Genomic DNA, 10,939 nt, shown 5'->3' on the forward strand with positions numbered 1-10,939 from the left:
CCGTGTATTCCGTCCAAGCTGATTCTAGCATGGAAAGAAAATCCTCGTTGCCCGCTAAGTATTAGGGGAAATGCCACATAGGTGGTAGGGATCCCGTGCGAGTATCTAGCAATTTAATAGCTATTGGGCTGTGGTCTGAAATCCTAGGGTCGTGAATTTCAGGGTCTCGTGTCATTTGGAAAAGCGCTTGGGAGACAAAAAAATAGTCTATATGGGAAAACGAGTCATGGGGGGGAATAGAAAGTAAAGTCTCTTCCCGTTGGGTTGGCTATCCTCCATGGGTCCATGAGTCGTAGCTGTTCGATCGCCCTCACCAGAAGCGGTGGGGGGTAGACAGATTTGTCCCGCGCCATCCCACTGGCAGTGAGCTTGCCCGAGCGATCAAGGGTAGGTGACATTACTGCATTAAAATCTCCTCCCAAAATGTGTAAGGCCTCCGGTATCAACGTCGTCCAGGTCGTCAAGTCTCGGAAAAATGTAGAGTCAGGTGAGTTAGGGGCATAGACATTGGTGATTGCAATGTCTGTATGGGCTAAGTTGAGGGATATTGTGATCATGCGGCCTTGGTGGTCCAGTTGTACATTCTTGAGAACATAGTTAAGTTTTTTATGTAATAAGATAGCTACCCCTGCCCTACGGCCGTCAGAAGAAGAACCGCAAACCTCTTCCACCCACAATCTTTGAAGACGTTGCAGATCAGCGGCCGACAGGTGTGTCTCCTGCAACAGAGCCACATCTGCCCGTAACCTCTTCAAATGTCTAAGGATCATCATCCGCTTACACGGAGAGCGAAGCCCCTTAACATTCCATGACACGATTTTCAAGTGATTTCCATTGATCGATGAAGCCATATCTGAAATGAGTCAGCTTTCAACGTTAAATGACAGGGGCGAAACTTTCCCCATAGTCGCAATCCATCAATGAGGGGAACACTCGAAGACCGTGCTGCTCCTAGGTCTAAAGGCATGAAACACTCGTGTGAACAAGTAACAAAGAACAGCATGTATCTAAAAGAACATCGTAAAAGAAAGAAAAAATGAACAGTTAACAAAAAGTTACTAAAATAGTCTACCATGAACTTCACTTTTTTCCACATTCAGCTATATGCGGAAACAATCCCTCCCGCCAACCCCCGATAACCAAATTTTGTCCAGTAGTGACTGAAAGCTGAACGGAGCTCCCAACGTAAGGAACGGTGTAGGTACTGGTATGGGGATAGTCCAGACCGATGGCGTTGAAAACTCTAATTGCAACTTGGAAAGCAGTCGTACACATTGAGTGCATGTCAGTGCTGGAGCACAACAAAGTAGCGGGCCTAGGAAATAGTTCGCCTCTAGGAAGTGGTAGTCTAGATCGTAAAAAGAAAGCATCAACAGCAATAGTGGTTAGGGTAAGGTTACCCAAATAGAACACTTTCGGCTCCGTTGTAGCCGGATTGACCCTCCGGAAGGTATGGACTACTTAAACATAAGAGTGTATAGCTGCATCAGACTACAGGAGTGCAGGTAAGTAAAGAGGGAGTAAAGCAAAACTATACTTATCGGGTCTGTTCCTTTCACTGGAGCGCCAGCAGTAATTCGCCTACATCGTTGTGTAGGCGTCCGACTTCAGCGTCCTAGATTGCCCGCGCGACCAGGCAGTTGGGTAAGGCGGGTGCGTTTATAAGGCGGCTTGTTGGGGCTGGATCGCAGCCTGCGATCTTCCGATGGAGAATTGAGGCGGGATGGAGAGCTGGCCGAGGCATCGGTGTGATCCATTGCAGAGTTGGCGTGAGACAGATATCGTTCCGCTTCGTCTGGTGATGTAAAAGCCAGCCGTTCCCCTGAAGGAGTTTCCATTCGTAAAACAGCAGGGTAAGCCAGGGAGAAATTCACTTGTTGTTGGTGTAGCGTTGAACACACCGAAGCGAAAGCTTTCCTACGCTTCATAACCTCTACCGAATAGTCCGCAAACAGTATTAATTTCGCTCCATCAACGGCCAAGTTACGGGTGCGTCGAAAAGCTTGCAGAATCGCAGCCTTGTCAGCGTAATTCAAATACTTCACAATGACATGCCTAGGCTTAGTACAGGTGTCCTCATACTGGCCAATGCGGTGTGCACGTTCGACAACACAGGGTATGCGAAGACCCAACTGTTCCGGTATGACTTTGGCACACAAGTCAGTGAGCTGGTTTGCGGTGATAGCTTCTGGAAGTCCAATGATTCGGAAATTGTTTCTCCTGGAGCGATTCTCGAGGTCATCGATCTTTTCCCACAGGTCTCTGGTCTCCGCAGAAAGACGGGCAATCGTCGCCGATTGAGCCATGGTGTCATCTTCCAGGAAAGAGATCCTATCTTCCGTCTGGGCAATGCGTTGTGCCTGAGCTTGCAATTCGATATGGAGCTGTTCTAGACCCTTATGTACAGCTGCATCAACCGTGGCATTCAAAGTAGGGCCTGGGAGAGCTACCACGTCTTGGGCTATGCCCGCTGGTCGCAAATTCTCCTGCGTCGCCAAGGCTATCGGTGGCTGTGTAGAGATCTGGTCCGCGTGTAGTGCGGCCGCCATATTAGCCGCGTCTGAGGCCGCGTCTCCCGCAGGGAACGGCGATGCCGAGACAGCCCGAGCGTATCACCGCTCCACAAAGCGGTCCATGTGTCCCCCTGTCGATACGGTGATGTCTGGAGATAAACCCCGGAGCTTTAGCAGGCTTACAGGCAGCGAATTGAAGGGGGTCGGCGGGAGCTGTGTCCGCTTACAGCCTGCTCATGTGGCGCCGGAACCGGAAGATTTCATGGTTTCTGACAAATGGGCAGCTATACCATCTGAGAAGATAAAGGGCCTCTTCCACAAATACCACAAAAGACTTCACTGATGGTAAAGAGGGCAATTGAAGGTATTAAGAACTGGGGTATGTAAACTTTTGATCAGGTTCTTTTGGGTAGTTTCTGTTGCCATTATGATTTAAAAAAAAGTAAATACGGTTAATTGATAATAAATGGCTTCAGCCAAACACTAAACATGAGTAAAAGAAAAATTTTTGCTTTATCATTCATATTCTCATAAAAATGGCCAAGAAATCATAAACTCTGCCAAGGTATGTAAACTTATGAGCCCAACGGTATTGCAGTGCAGGCAGTATACAGTATATAATACATTGCAGTCAGTGTACAGTATATAATACAGTGCAGTCAGTGTACAGTATATAAGTGCAGGCAGTATACAGTATATAATATGGTGCAGGCGGTGTACACAGCATATAATACAGTGTGTACAGTATATGATACACTTCAGGCGGTGTACAATATATAATATGGTGTAGTCGGTGTACAGTATCTAATATACTGCAGGCGGTGTACAGTATCTAATACAGTGCAGGCAGTGTACAGTATATAATACAGTGCAGGCGGTGTACACAGCATATAATACAGTGTGTACAGTATATTATACACTTCAGGCGGTGTACAATATATAATATGGTGCAGTCGGTATACAGTATCTAATACACTGCAGGCGGTGTACAGTATCTAATACAGTGCAGGCAGTGTACAGTATATAATACAGTGCAGGCTGTGTACACAGCAAAGAATACAGTGTGTACAGAATATGATACACTTCAGGTGGTGTACAATATATAATATTGTGCAGTCGGTGTACAGTATCTAATACACTTCAGGCGGTGTACAGTATATAATACAGTGCAGGCGGTGTACACAGTATATAATACAGTGTGTACAGTATATAACACACTTCAGGCAGTGTACAGTATATAATACAGTGCAGTCGGTGTACAGTATCTAATACAGTGCAGGCAGTGTACAGTATATAATACAGTATAGTGCAGTGTGAGACAAAAAATTCCCATCATGTCTGGAAGGCCACCCAAGAGAGGCAGACACTCACAGGCCACTAAAAGAGGGCAGGCGGCCTCTGTGTCTACAGTGAAAAAGTGGTGGTCGTGGATATGGTACATCCTCTGCAGACAGGGCACACATGTCTTTTTTTTCTGCTGCTGGCCATGTTATTGAGCCACAACATGCAGAAGAGTTGGTGGAGTGGATAACTAAGCCACCCTCATCCTCCTCATCCTCTGTCACCCAGGCTCATACTAGTTTTCCTTCCAAAGGAGCTGCCAAAGTAGCCTATTTCACCGTCTCCTTGTCCACACTTCCTCCTTCCATAGCCTGACAATCATGCACGCAGGAGTCACCAGAATTATTCAACCAGAGTGTCAGTTACATGCTGCTCGAGGACATTTTTGACACATGTACAGTAGATCACACAATTGCTGTTTGCAATCTATGCCTGAAGCAGATCAAGCATGGCCAGAACAGCACCTGCTTGGGCACCACATGCTTGACAAGACATATGATGACCTGCCATGCAGTCTATTGGCAACAGCACCTGAAAGACCCACATCATAAAAAAGGCAGACTTCTCCTTGCTCCTCATCTGGGATCTCAACCCCTACTATACCTCCAGTCCTCTCAAAAACCTGCACTGAGAGGAATGAAGGTATAGCAATAGGTGCCACAAGTACTTGCATCCAATCTGCTAGCAGTACAACACCAATTTCAGCAGGCAAATTTTGCTACCCCAGTTGCTGATCCACAAAAAAATACTGTCCCAGCCATCCACATGCTCAGCGTCTAAATACTAGCTTGGTCAAGTTGCTAGCACTCCAACTGCTGCCTTTTCAGCTGGTAGACTCTGCCCCTTTTCGTGAATTTGTGGAATGTGCTGTACCACAGTGGCAGGTTCCTAAAAGACACTTCTTTTCACGTAAGGCCAATACAGCTTTCTACCATCATGTGGAAGGCAATGCGTTGACCTCGTTGGACAGGGCGGTCAGCAGCAAGGTTCATATTACCACTGTCTCATGGTCCAGCAGGCATGGTCAGGGACTTTACCTTTACTTTACGGTGCACTTGGTAACTCTACTGGCAGCTGGGAAGCCAAAAAGCTGGTGGTGATTCTGCTACATCTTCAATGCTTATACTGAAAGAACTAGTGTCATTTATATTGAACAAACCAGATATCCCATTGATTTTGGTGGGAGTGTTCAATGGTTACTTAAAGTGGAGGGCCACCCTGAAAAAAAGAGCATTAATATTATTAAAAAAATGTAAAAAAAAAATTGAAAAAAAATTTTTTTTTTACCTGGTCAGAAATGCCTGTTGCTAGGCAGTCTTCCTAATCTGCCTTCTTCCTGGGTAATGGGGCGCGCTGTGTTCTGGGAACTGTATGTTTCCTAACACAGCGCGTCCCATTCATAAAGTGACTCACGCATGCGCAGTAGGAAACGGGCAGTGAAGCTGAAAGGCTCCACTGCCTGTTTCCCTTAGTACGAATGGCGGCGCTGTGACCCGAGAGTCGAGGGACATGCCGGCCTCTGTGGCCGACATCGCGGGCGCCCTGGAAAGGTAAGTCTCCTTATTAAAAGTCAGCAACTACTTTTTTTTAGCTGCTGACTTTTAAAAAATGTTGTTTACAGCGGAAACACCGCTTTAAGCCCAATATGAGATAAACATCCACTGTCCCCTCAGGGGATTTATCCCAGAGGTACGGCTTTGTCTCGATTTATGGTGGCGATGGGCTGGTCTGATATTTGGCATTTAAAAAACCCTGACGCGAGGTAGTTCTGCTTTTCCAAAATGCATGGGAAGCTCTCAGGCATAGATATGGGTGTAGGCTCGTCACAGGCCATTCCTTTGATTTCAAACTTTCACTATGATCCGAGAGGAATCTTAGCCCATTGTCCTCTAAAATGCTGGCTGTCTGCCAGGCCCCAAACTACTCTAAGGCCCCATATGTTCTGGTTAAACTTGCTACAGGCTCACAATACTATTGCACAGTGCATGGCCAGCTTCTTTTCTGACTGCCCTCTATGATAATGCTTTGGTTAAATTGGATGCACTTAAGGCTTTTTGAGAGGTATATTTACATTCAACATCAGTGCTATTAAGTCTGATACTAAGCAACACGAGGAACAGCATGTCGAAAGGTTTGAACAGGAGTACATATCACACCCATCTGATAGTTCTAAGGTAGTGTGGATTTCTGTGTAAGACACCTTAACTCATGTTATACAGTCTAAGACAAACAAAAAAGCTATTTTTCTGTAAGGTTACTTTTTTACAAGGAGGGGGAACAGACTGGTTGTAAATTTTCACCCGGCTGCTCCAGCCATGGGTGCATTAAAATTGCCCAATGACAGGCTTACTAATTCGCCTACCAGTGTTATGGCTGAACTAGTCCGCTACTATTCAGATCTTTATGCCTCCATGGTGTCCTATACTGACAGTCCCTGTCTTGTTTGGACTGCCTTTATACTTCAGTTGAGAGTATGTAGGGCCTGGGGGCCCCACACCTTTCCTTTTATTAATTTGGGTGCCCCTTAATATCCATACAAGACCCAAAGGACCTGGGGTGGGTGGGCGTTACCCATGCCGTTTATCTCAATAATTTTCATCCATATTGCCAGGACCAGACATTACATTACAGCCGCAAGCAGTTTTAAATGACTTTTATTCCTTTAGAAATGTCATTTTGTGCAGGGACTGATCTGAACATGGGAAACACGTGCCACTTTACAGGCATACTATAGTCACTCCCAAGGTAGGATATTTAAAGGAATAAAAAAAAATGTCAGTTTAAAAAAGAAAAAATTTGCATTGATACATGTCCCCAGGGGCAGGTCCTGGGTCCCCAAACACTTTTTAGGACAATAACTTGCATATTAGCCTTTAAAATTTGCACTTTTCATTTTTCACGTTCGGGTCCCATAGACTTTAACGGTATTCGAATGTCCATGCAAACTTTTGGTCCGTTCATTTGTTCTGCCACGAACCAAACCTAGGGGTGTTCGGCTCATCCCTACTTTGTACTAGTTGTTCACTGGAAGAAGCCGACTGGATCTCAAGGTCAATGCCTTCATCCAAAAGATAAGCCATATCAAGGAAAAAAAAGGGGAGGGGGAAGAGGGAGAAAAGATAGATGCTGGGACACAATGCACCCCGTGGCCGAACCAGCGTGATTAAAAAAAGATGGTGGAGGTATCAGTGTAGTGTATGTGAGGAGGGAGCCAGTGACATGAAGGGAAGTATAATCCTGTTGAAGCATACACTAGAAAAAACAAGGATAAAAATTACACCTAGACTCAACCTCTATAACTTAGTGATTAGGGCTAAGAGGACACAATTTCAATAGTAATTCCTCAAAGACCACCAAGAATGCTTTCACAGCAGAACAGCCCTAAGTGGAAAGTCTGAAGAGTGTTCCTCTGAATTGGATAAGCATACAAAAAGAACAGGAAAACCCAAACGATACTTCTGCTTACATTATTGTACTTGACCTGATCTCCAGTTGCTGACCCAGCTTGCCTGACTTTACACCAGTTATGAGTTTCTGTACCATGGTAATCACTACCTGCAGTCTCTCTACATCTACACCTGCCCTAAGTCCTTTGCTCTAGCCCACCAACTGTCCACTAATCCTTATTGTAAGATTCACCAGATGTAATATTCTTCAAATCACACACCAACATGGGCCATCCAGCCAAAAACACAAGTAAGGTTCAGGTTCTTGGGCTATCTTAGGGGGTGCTTATAATCTCTTATAGAAACTTCTACTTATCTACAGACATCTATAAAGAGTGGAGTGTTTTTAGTCAGCCAGACCTGCCAACCATTTTATGTTTGTGGTACCTGTGGATATCTCTGTCTGACTGTTCCATAGGGAATACAACTGAATGAACTGGTTTGAAAATCTTGTCCAAATGCTATTGCTCCCACAAGGATAAACTGCTCAGGAACTGCTGGTCTGCCCTCACCACAGTCTTCATGCCTGCTGGACTGTCTATAGACATAAACTTGCACCCTTAGTGAGTCATTCGATTAAGCGGTTTGAAAACCGTGTTACTTGAGAGAACTCAGGTTGTGTCAGCACATCCAACCTATAGTTAAATTCTGACTACGGAACTCCCATCCTTCTCTAGCTAATTGCCCTCGTAAAAAAACGAGACTATATGGCTCAAATACTTACCTTAAATCTGTGGTCATGTGAGTTGTGGTGTCACATATCTTTTTTCTTTGGGATTGCTGAGTATGGGGGCTTCTTCAGGTAACCTAAATTGCTGGGGTCCCAGAGACACCAACCGAGGTGTGATGATTTCACAAGATGGGATGGCAACAAGGCAGAACAAATATTGGCTAGAGATGCAATTTAAGAGACAACTATTGTGTACAGTGACTAAGTAGAAACTAGAATTAGATAAGTAGTGAGCATCTATGGTTGACTTCTATGAAAGCAGTGAAAGGCTGCCATGTAGCGAACCATGATCAGCAACATAGACCCCCATCTCCAATATTTTTCTCAGCAGCTACTAGATGTATACACAGCATCAAAGATATAAACATTTCACAAAGGAGCCTATAATAGTTACTTATTTGTACACATGCCATGCTTATTGCTGTGCTGCTTTGACTGAAAGAACAATGTATTTAATTCAGTATTTCCTTGTTAGAAATATTTCTACCATAACTACAAGGAAATAAGTATAAAGGCACCTATGTCTACATGTGACATTTAACACGTTGCAACTTGTTTATTTAGCAAGTAAGCCTGTCTAGTAAAATTTGCATAAATTCCCGTAACCTCCTATTTATTATACTGTCATGACAAATAATGTGTAATACTAATGCTGTACAATAGAATCGATTGGCGGCTGTTATTAATTTACAAAAAATTACACCTTATCATAACAAATATCAGAGTTTTTATAAACACAGTTAATCCTAGGCAAGCATGGTACAGCCCATTCATATTTGTATGCCTGAGAAAATCACTTGAGTTTTATAACAGGAGAAATTCATGATTGTAGATTCACTTGACAACGACCTTAATTAACGCAACAATTTTTTACATTTATTTGTTTTAAATCAGGAAAATGTTCATTGTGTTAAACAGGCAATATAACAGTCCAAAACAAGACAATATAATCAAGCTTACATCCACATACATATCCAAAGGCAGTAATTACAGATACATTGACACAGAGAGGTGCCCGTGCCCACATACTCACATAAAATACAATGCTGATATTGGGCATACTTGACTCCATTCCTCCCAAAGTGCAAGGGCCTTATAACCATCCTAATTGAACAATTGCCTTTATTATTTTTATAAATGCATCTCAACTGCATGTTGTTAATAATATTGTATCATTTTATTGTAATATTTACCTCAAAGTAATTCTGATGTAACTTTCTTAGATGCATACAGTTATCATAAATGGCCCTATCAAGCCTCTGAACCATTGTTCAAATGTGGGCCATATAATGTCCAAAACACAGGTAAGGTCCAGGCACCTTGGATACCCTAGGTAGGGGGTTCTTATTATGTCTCATAGAGATTTTCCAACTTGTACAAAATGTGTACAGCCTGGTTGATCCTTTCCACTTCTGCCCACCTTACTAACCTCTGCTTTATGTTGCACAGCATACATTCATGGATCCCCCATTATCTCGCTTTTTCATTCTCAAGGAAAATCCTTCACATCTGTGGACAACTTTGTGGAGTGCAATGGTTTTAGTAGACCAGACCTGGCTGCACAACTTGCATTGTAAAAAAGGAAAAGCAAGGCTAGTCGTTAACATGAGATGGTTATACCTGAGATAATTCAGTCAACCATCTTATGTTGTGGGACCTGTTGACAACCATGTCTGACTGTTTCATGTAAAATATATCTGAATAAACGCGTTGGAAAATCTTGTCCAAATGCTGTTGCTTCCAAAAAGATATGATGTGGCAGGATCTGCTGGTGTGCCAAAATCAGTCTTCCTCTCTGTTCCCATGTCTTTAAAAGTGTACCCTCAGTGAACCAATCACTGATGTTTATGATGCAGTTGGAAAACTCTGTTACCTGATGTGCGACAACACACCCAACCACCCCACTATATATAAAAACAACTTAAATCTTAAATCTGGCTAGGGAACTCCTACCCCTCATTAACTATTTGCCCCATTTAAATCAATGGTCATGTAAGGTACTGTGTCACAGATCTTGTCTCTTCTTGATTCCTGGGTGGGAGGGTCCTTCTTCAGGCACCCACATTGTTGCCTGGTGTCGTGGATACCTTCTATTGGGTCTATTGGTGGGGTTCTCACTAGGTTCTGGAGACTCCAGCAGTGATGTGATGATTTCATGAAGAAGTAAGCCAAAGTTGGGCCTTAAGGGACAATTATTGTATACAACGATTAAGTAGGAAGTGGAGCTGCAAACGCAATGAGCATTTATGGCTAACTCTGCATTGAAAAAAAGAGAAGAGTGAAGACTGATCTGCAACATACCCCCCCCCCCCCCCCATATTTTTCTCAGCAGTTACTGGAGGTATACACAGCATCAGAAATATACACCATTCACAAAGGAACTTTTTATACTTAAAGCAATAGTTAAACCGCACTTTTTTTTTCTTTTTAGCCACTTCAGCCCCGGAAGGTTTTACCCCCTTAATTACCAGGCCATTTTTTGTGATATGGCACTGCGTCGCTTTAACTGACAATTGCGCGAGCATGCAACTTTGTACCCCAACAAAATTGAAGTCTTTTTTTTACCACAAATAAAGCTTTCTTTCGGTGGTATTTGATCAGCTCTGTGTTTTTTTTGTTTTTTTTTGCGCTATAAACAAAAAAGACTGACAGTTCTGAAAAAAAACAATATTTTTTACTTTCTGCTATAATCCATATCCAAAAAAATATAAAAAAAATGTATTCATCAGTCTAGGCCAATATGTATTCTGCTACATATTTTTGGTAAAAATAAAATCGCAATAAGCGTATATTGATTGGTTTGCGCAAAAGTTATAGCATCTACAAAATAGGGGAAAGATTTAGGGACTTTTTTTTATTATTGTTTTTACTTGTAATGGCGAGCTTCAGCGATTTTTAGCGGGACTGCG

This window comes from Lithobates pipiens, unplaced genomic scaffold, assembly GCF_037356315.1.
Source record: "Lithobates pipiens isolate NorthernLeopardFrog02 unplaced genomic scaffold, aLitPip1_a1.2 Scaffold_23, whole genome shotgun sequence".
In the NCBI taxonomy this organism is placed as follows: Eukaryota; Metazoa; Chordata; class Amphibia; order Anura; family Ranidae; genus Lithobates; species Lithobates pipiens.